We start from the raw sequence: 8,410 nt of genomic DNA, 5'->3' as shown, positions 1-8,410 counted from the left end.
ACATTCGTTTTAACAGATAAAACTGCAGACTCGAGCCCCAAAGCATCCTGGGGGAAACTTTGGGGGGGAACCACTACTAATGGTTCGATTAGTCTTTTTTCCCCATACCCAGTCGGGAAACCCTTTGCACGTCAGGACCGCCCGCGGACCCCACCAGAGTTTCCTTGGGGTTCGCCCTGCCCGGCATAGTTCACCACTTTCGGTCCTATCGCACCGCCCCTCACCTCCACCTCCCCGACAGAGCGGCGAGACGGGGCCCTTGGGGCGCCCCCCCGGTTTCCCCCCCCGGCCCAGGGCGAGGGGGGGGCCGGGGGTCCCACCTCGCCGGCGCGGCCCGGGCCCCCACTTCATTGCGCCCCGGGGTTTCGAGGAAACCCTCGACCCCCGCGCGCGTTAGAAATCCCTTTTTTTCCCTGTTCAAGCGGGCGGGTGGTTGCCGACTTTGCCGCAGACCCCCGGGCGCCCCGGGACTGGCCGGGTCCCCGCCCGGCGGGGCGACGCGGTCGGGGGCGCACTGAGGACAGTCCCACCCGGTCCCACAGTCCCCGTCGGAGGCGGGGGGCCCCGTCCCGACGGAGGGCCCCGCCGGGCACCCCCCCCCCCCGGGGGGGCGGGGGCCGGGGGGGCCGGCCGGGGGGCGCGGCGGCGGGGCGTTTTCCCCCCCGGGCCCGGGGGGGGGCGGCGAGGGCTGGGGGAGGGGCTTTAAAAGCTCGCGCCGAGGCACGGCCACCTTCCCCTCGGGGCCCCTTTCCCAACCGACCCGGAAACCGGGCGCGGCGCACCCCCCGCGGAGAATGCCCCGGCGGGGGGGGGGGTCCGGCCCCGGGGGGGGGGTCCCACGGGGATCCGCGACCCCGGCCGGCCGCCGGGCCCGCCGATTGAATCCTCCCGGGGGCTGCGCGGCCCCACCCGTTTTCCTCTCAACGGTTTCCGCCCTCTTTAACCTCTCTTTTAAAATTCTTCAAAATTTCCCTTCGTCTTTGACTATCGGGCCGTCCGTAATTTTTGCCTTAATGGAAATTTACCACCCGCTTTTGGGGGCATCCCAAAAAACCCGACTCGAGAAGACCGGCCCCGCGCGACGTGGGCCCTTCCCGGCCCCACCGTCCACTCTGACCCCGATCAGAATACTCAGGCCCCCGATCGTCCCCCGGGGGAACGTCTTCCTACGCCAATTTCCCACCTCGCCGGACGGGGGATTCGGGGCTGGGGGCTCCCCCCTTCACTTCGCCGTTACGAGGGAATCCTGGGTTTGTTTCTTTTCCTCCGCTTTATAGCTTTAAAACCGGGTCGCCGCGTCCCGATCGAGTCGTATCAGAAGTGGGGGCCCGGGGGACCCTCTGGCGGCCGCTCTCGTCGCCCCCCGGCGCTCCTCTCTCCGGACCTGGAAGGGGGGGGTTACCCTTTCCCCCCCGCGGGGCCCAGCCGCCCCAACTGCTCCGGGACCACCTCCGGCGCGAGCACGGGCGGGCGGGATGGCGAGACCCCGGGGCAGCCGCGCCGTTCGAGCGGGGGCGGAACCCCGCGCCCTTCCGAGAAGGGGCGAGGGGGCGACGGCGAGGGTGGGGGGTTTCCCCCCGAAACCTGTGCCCGGGGGGAAACCCAGGAGGTCTGCGCTTAGGGGGCGAAGGGCAGACCGGGGGGAGGGTGGGACCCTCTCCCCGGGACCCCTGCACGACCCCAGCCGCGGGCCCTCTCCCTGCGGGGGGAGAGGACCCGATCGTGGTAAAGCGACCTCAGACGGGCGTACCCCGGGAAAAAAAACCGGGGCCCAAGTGCGTTCGAGGGCCGATACAATTGTCCTGCAATTCACTTTAAAATTCCGCAGCTACTGCGTTTCCGACCACAGCCGGTGTCCACCGCAAGAGTCATACTTTTTTTTTTTTTTTTTTTCTCAACCAAGCAGCTGGAACTCAAGACAGGGTTTTTTTTTCTTCGTTGTGTCTTGTACGACAGGCTGCCCGGGCCCGTTCCGGGCCTCCCCCGGGGCCGGGACGCGGTCCTTAAACCACCGCCCCCGCCGGGGACGGTAGATTGGCTAGGTACCCGGGGGAACGGGGCGCCCGCCGCACCGCCTCTTTTACACTGCCGGAGCGGGGGGGGGTTCGGGCGCCCGGTCTTCCACGGCGGGGTCGGGGCCCAAAAAACCGGGGCCCCGGGGGGGCTCGGAGGCGTGCGGGTTGGGCCCCACCCGGGCTTGTGTGGGAGGCCGCGGGGCATCCCGCGGGAGGAAAGGGAGGCGCCGGTTCGCTCGCTCAGGCCCGGGTCCCAGGCTTTCCCGTTAATTTCCTTCCGCAGGTTTCACTGGGAAAACTTTTAAGGGACTTTTCTTCCTCTAGTTTTGCCCATTTTGATCGCTCTCGGCCCCCGCCAGGGCCGTGACCACCCGCGGGCCGATCCGGACTCACTAAACCCATCCATGGGTAGTACGACGGGCGTTTGTCAAAGGGCGGGCTTAACAACGCGAGCTTATCCCCCGTTTTCTGGGAATTTCCCCTCGTAGGGGAATAATTAAAATCCCACCCCTTTATCACGTGGGTTTCAGCGGGTTACCCGCGCCTGTGGGCCCGAAGGGTAAACACACCTGATCCACTCAGTGGGGCGCGCGGGGCGCCCCGAATCTAGGGCTCACAGACCTTTTTATTGCTCATCTCGTGTGGCGAACCCACTTCCCTCTAAGAAGTTTGGGCGCCGGCCGCCGGGGCCGGTAACTAGTAGCATGCCATCTCGTTCGTTATCGGAAATTTAAACCCGACAATCCTCCACCAACAAAAGGCCATGCCCACCAAACCCCGAATCGAGAAAGAGCTATCAATCTGTCCCAAACCCCTTTTCCCTTCCCCGGGTGAGGTTTTTCCCCTTTTTTATCAAAATTTAACCCAGGGGCCCCCTCCTGGGGGTGCCCTTTCCCCCAATTCCTTTAAGTTTTAGCTTTGCAACCATATCCCCCCGGCCCAAAGCTTTGGGGTTTTCCCGACGCTGCCCGCGGGGCATGGGAATACGCCGCGGATCTAGGGGGCATCGTTTATGGGCGGAAATACACGGGATCTGGGTCGTCTTCGAACCTTCCCCCACTTTCTTTTTGATTATGAAAACATTCTTGGGCAAATGCTTTTCGCTTTTCCCTCCCTCTGCGCCGGCCAAAAATTCCCTCTACGGCACAATACATGCCCCGGGTCCCTCTTAAAAAATGGCCCCAGTTCTGGAAACCCACAAATAAACCGAGTCCTTCCATTATTCCTAGCTGCGTATTTGGCACCGGGCCTGCTTTTAACCTCTAATTTTTTCAAAGTAAACGCTTCGACCCCGGGGACATCAGCTAAGAGCCAAACGAGGGGGCCCGGAGCAGGCTGGGGCAGGCGGTAGCTCGCCTCGCGGGGGACCGCAGCTTTGATCCCAAGATCCAACTACAGCTTTTTACTGCACAACTTTATACGCTTTGGGGCTGGATTTCCGCGGGTGCGCACCAGACTTGCCCTCCATGGATTTCCCCTTTTAAAAATTTAAAGTGCCCCAATTCCCAAATTACAGGGCCTTCGAAAGAGTCCTGTATTGTTATTTTTCTCACTACCTCCCGAGTCGGGAGTGGGTAATTTCCCGCGCTGCTGCCTTCCTTGTGGGGTAGCCGTTTCTCAGGCTTCCCTCCCGAACCCGAACCCTGATCCCCGTTCCCCGGGTCACCATGTTAGGCGCGAAAGTACCTTTCCGAAAGTTTATAGCAACATTCAAATGAAGTCACCGCCACGGAGGGGTGCAAATCGGCCCGAGGTTATCTAGAGTAAACCAAAGGGGCCGGGGGCGCGCGAGGCACCCCCGGAGGGGTTTTTTGGGTCTGAAAATTTGCACCGCTCCCCTGGGAGGGTCAGCGCCTTTCCAAATTATTAGCTCTAAATGCCACAGTTATCCAGTAACGTTGGAGGATCAAAAAACCATAACTGTTTTAAATGACCCTTCGCAGTTTCACTTCCCGGGCCGTGTGTACTTAACATCAGGTTAAATTTTTTGAGACAGCATATCACTGGCAGGATAAACCCCGGTACCGCCCTTCTTTTTTTATCGGAACCGAGGGGGCTAGGGGTGGGCCCCTGCCCGGGCCCCGCGGGGCGGCGGCGCCTCGGGCGGAGCCTACTCTTGGGGCGAAAAGACCCTTTTTTTTCCTGGGACGGGGAGGGCGACAGGAAAAACCGCTCTCAGCCCGGGGGCCGGGGGTTTGTCGGAGAGCGGGGGGCCCTTTCCCCCTTATTCTCCGTCACCATCTGCCCCCCCCCCTCCCTCTCCCCCCCCCCCCTCTCCCTTCTCCCCCCCCCCCCCCCCCCCCCCCCCCCCCCCCCCCCCCCCCCCCCCCCCCCCCCCCCCCCCCCCCCCCCCCCCCCCCCCCCCCCCCCCCCCCCCCCCCCCCCCCCCCCCCCCCCCCCCCCCCCCCCCCCCCCCCCCCCCCCCCCCCCCCCCCCCCCCCCCCCCCCCCCCCCCCCCCCCCCCCCCCCCCCCCCCCCCCCCCCCCCCCCCCCCCCCCCCCCCCCCCCCCCCCCCCCCCCCCCCCCCCCCCCCCCCCCCCCCCCCCCCCCCCCCCCCCCCCCCCCCCCCCCCCCCCTTTTTCCTGCCCCTCCGGGGCTGGATCGGACAGCTTCTGATGGTTTCCGGCCGACTCGGTCCTCGCTCCGCCTCAGGGGGTCGCAGCGGGGTCCCACCGGCACGACGCCGGTCCGGCGGGGGCATCCGGGCGTCTACCGGCCGGGCGGGCCCGGTGCCAGCCCCCAATAAAGCCTCCCCAGGCGGCCAGAACCGCTCGCAGCATCGGCCCGGTTGTCATCCAGCCAGGCGCGCGAGAGCCCTTCCAGGGTGGGGAGGGACTTCCAGTCATCAAAAGAGAGCTAGAGTGTGAGACTTTGAATTTTTCTCCGCTGTTTTGAGGTCTTTTTCTTCGCTCTCCTATAAATCTGCCTGTGCCTTTCAGCCAGACAGAATTGGTTTTTCCTATCTCTAAAGGCTAAAAAAAAATCGTTTTTTTTGCATAGCTGTGAGCAAAAAACGTACACGTTTTGCGCAACAACTGGTCCCCCCGTGGCACTCTGAAATTTTTTCAAGCACTCTCCCTCTCGTGCAACTGGTCACCCCGGCACTTTGTCATTTTTTTTTTTTTTTTTCTGAGCGCTAGCTCTCGTGCACTGGTCACCCGTGGCACTTTGTCATTTCTCTGAGCTCGCTCGCTCCTCTCTCCCTCTCTCTCTCTCTCTCGTCTCTCTCGGCACTCCTCCGCCTGTCACCGGCACTCTGATGTTTTCGGAGCACTCTCCCTCTCGGCAACTGGTCCCCCGTGGCATCTTGATATTTTTGGAGCGCGCTCCTCTCGGCAACTGGTCACCCGGTCACGCTGATATTTTTCGGAGACGCTCCTCTCGTGCACACTGGTCCCCCGTGGAACTCTGATATTTTTCGGAGCACTCTCCCTCTCGTGCAACTGGTCCCCCGTGGAACTCTGATATTTTTCGGAGCACTCTCCCTCTCGTGCAACTGATCCCCCGTGAAAATCAGATATTTTTCGGAGCACTCTCCCTCTCGTGCAACTGGTCACCCGTGGCACGCTGATATTTTTCGGAGCACTCTCCCTCTCGTGCAACTGGTCCCCCGTGGCGCTCCGATATTTTTTGGAGCACTCTCCCTCTCGTGCAACTGGTCACCCGTGGCACGCTGATATTTTTCGGAGCACTCTCCCTCTCGTGCAACTGGTCCCCCGTGGCGCTCCGATATTTTTTGGAGCACTCTCCCTCTCGTGCAACTGGTCACCCGTGGCACGCTGGTATTTTTCGGAGCACTCTCCCTCTCGTGCAACTGGTCCCCCGTGGCGCTCCGATATTTTTCGGAGCACTCTCCCTCTCGAGCAACTGGTCCCCCGTGGAACTCAGATATTTTTCGGAGCACGCTCCCTCTCGTGCAACTGGTCCCCCGAGGCACTCTGATATTTTTCGGAGCACTCTCTCTCGTGTGCAACTGGCCACCCGTGGCACTTTGTCATTTTTCTGAGCTCGCTCTCTGTCTCTCTCTATTGCTCTCTCTCGTGCAACTGGTCCCCCGTGGCACTCTGATATTTTTCGGAGCACTCTCCCTCTCGTGCAACTGGTCCCCCGTGGCACTCTGATATATTTCGGAGCACTATCCCTCTCGTGCAACTGGTCCCCCGTGGAACTCTGACATTTTTTCGGAGCGCTCGCTCTCATGCACCTGGTCACCCGTGGCACTTTGTCATTTCTCTGAGCTCCATCTCTCTCTCTCTCTCTCTTTCTATCTCTCTCTCTCGTGCAACTGGTCCCACGTGGAACTCTGATAATTTTCGGAGCACTGTCCCGCTCGTGCAACTGGCCCCCCGTGGCACTCTGATATTTTTCGGAGCACTCTCCCTCTCGTGCAACTGGTCACCCGTTGCACTTTGTCATTTTTCTGAGCGCTCACTCTCGCTCTCGTGCAACTGCTCACCCGTGGCACTCGGATATTTTTCGGAGTACGCTCCCTCTCGTGCAACTGGTCCCCCGTGGCACTCTGATATTTTTCGGAGCACTCTCCCTCTCGTGCAACTGGTCACACGTGGCACTTTGTCATTTTTCTGAGCTCACTCTCCCTCTCTCTCTATCGCTCTCTCTCGTGCAACTGGTCCCCCGTGGCACTCTGTTATTTTTTCGGAGCACTCTCCCTCTCATGCAACTGGTGCCCCGTGGCACTCTGATATTTTTCGGAGCACGCTCCCTCTCGTGCAACTGGTCCCCCGTGGCACTCTTATTTTTTCGGAGCACTCTCCCTCTCGTGGGCCTAGGGCCAGGGCAAGTTTTAGGCTTAGGGCTTGGGCTAGGGCTAGGCAAGGGCTAGGGATTGGGTTAGGGCTAGGGCTAGGGCTAGGGCTCGGGTTAGGGTTAGGGTTAGGGTTAGGGCTAGGGCTAGGGCTAGGGTTAGGGTTAGGGATATGGATAGGCCTTGGGTTAGGTTTAGGGTTAGGGTTAGGGTTAGGTTTAAGGATAGGCCTAGGGTTAGGGTTAGGGCTAGGGTTAAGGATATGCCTATGGTTAGGGTAAGGTTTGGGCTAAAGCTAAAGTTAGGGTTAAGGATAGGCCTAGGGTTAGGGTTAGGGTTAAGGCTATGGCTAGGGTTAGGGTTAGGTTTAGGTTTAAGGATTGGCCAGGGTTAGGGCTAGGGCTGGGGCCCGGGTTAGGGTTAGGGTTAGGGTTAAGGCTAGGGTTAGCGTTAGGGTTAGGTTTAAGGATTGGCCTAGGGTTAGGGTTAGGCCTAGGGTTAGGGTTAGGGTTAAGGTTAGGGTTAGGGTTAGGGTTAGGGTTAGGGTTAGGGCTACCCTGATGGCTAGGGCTAGGGCTAGGGTTATGGTTAGGGATAGGGCTAGGGCTATGGCTCGGGTTAGGGTTGGGGTTAAGGATAGGGCAAGGGCTAGGGTTATATTTTGGGTTAGGGTAGGGCTAGTGGTAGGGTTAGGGTTAGGCCACCCGTGGGTGAGTGTTAGGGTTAGGGTTAGGGCTAGGGCCAAGGTTAAGGTTAGGGTTAGGGCTAGGGCTAGGGCTAGGGTTATTGTTAGGGTTTGGGCTAGGGTTAGTTTTATGGTTAGGGTTAGGGTTTGGATAGGCCTTGGGTTAGGTTTAGGGTTAGGGTTAGGGTTAGGGTTAAGGATAGGCCTAGGGTTAGGGTTTGGGTTAAGGCTCGGGCTAGGGTTAGGGTTAGGTTAGGGTTATGGCTATGGTTAGGGTTAGGGTTAGGGTTAGGCCATCTGTGGGTGAGGGTTATGGTTAGGGTTAGGGTTAGGGTTAGGGTTAGGGCTATGGTTAGGGTTAGGGTTAGGGCTATGGTTAGGGTTAGGGTTAGGGTTAGGGCTGGAGTTATGGTTAGGGTTAGGGTTACGGTTAGGGCTATGGTTAGGGTTAGGGTTAGGGCTATGGTTAGGGTTAGGGCTAGGGTTAGGGTTAGGCCTAGGGTTAGGGTTAGGGTTATGGCTATGGTTAGGTATAGGGATATGGTTAGGGCTAGGGTTAAGGTTAGGCCTAGGGTTAGGGTTAGGGTTAGGCCATCTGTGGGTGAGGGTTAGGGTTAGGGCTAGGGTTATGGTTAGGGTTAGGGTTAGGGTTAGGGTTAGGGTTAGGCCACCCGTTGATGAGGGTTAGGGTTAGGGCTTGCGCTAGGGGTAGGGTTAGGGTTAGTGTTAGGGCTAGGGTTAGGGTTAGTGATAGGGTTAGGGTTAGGGCTATGGTTAGGGTTAGGGTTTGGGTTAGGGTTAGGCCACCCATGAGTGAGGGTTAGGGTTAGGGTTAGGGCTATGGTTAGGGTTAGGGTTAGGGTTAGGGCTATGGTTAGGGTTAGTGTTAGGGTTAGGCCACCCGTTGATGAGGGTCAGGGTTAGGGCTTGCGCTAGGGGTAGGGT

Source organism: Anguilla rostrata, unplaced genomic scaffold (assembly GCF_018555375.3).
Source record: "Anguilla rostrata isolate EN2019 unplaced genomic scaffold, ASM1855537v3 scaf1189, whole genome shotgun sequence".
NCBI lineage: Eukaryota > Metazoa > Chordata > Actinopteri > Anguilliformes > Anguillidae > Anguilla > Anguilla rostrata.
Note: the sequence above shows the minus strand (reverse complement) of the source record.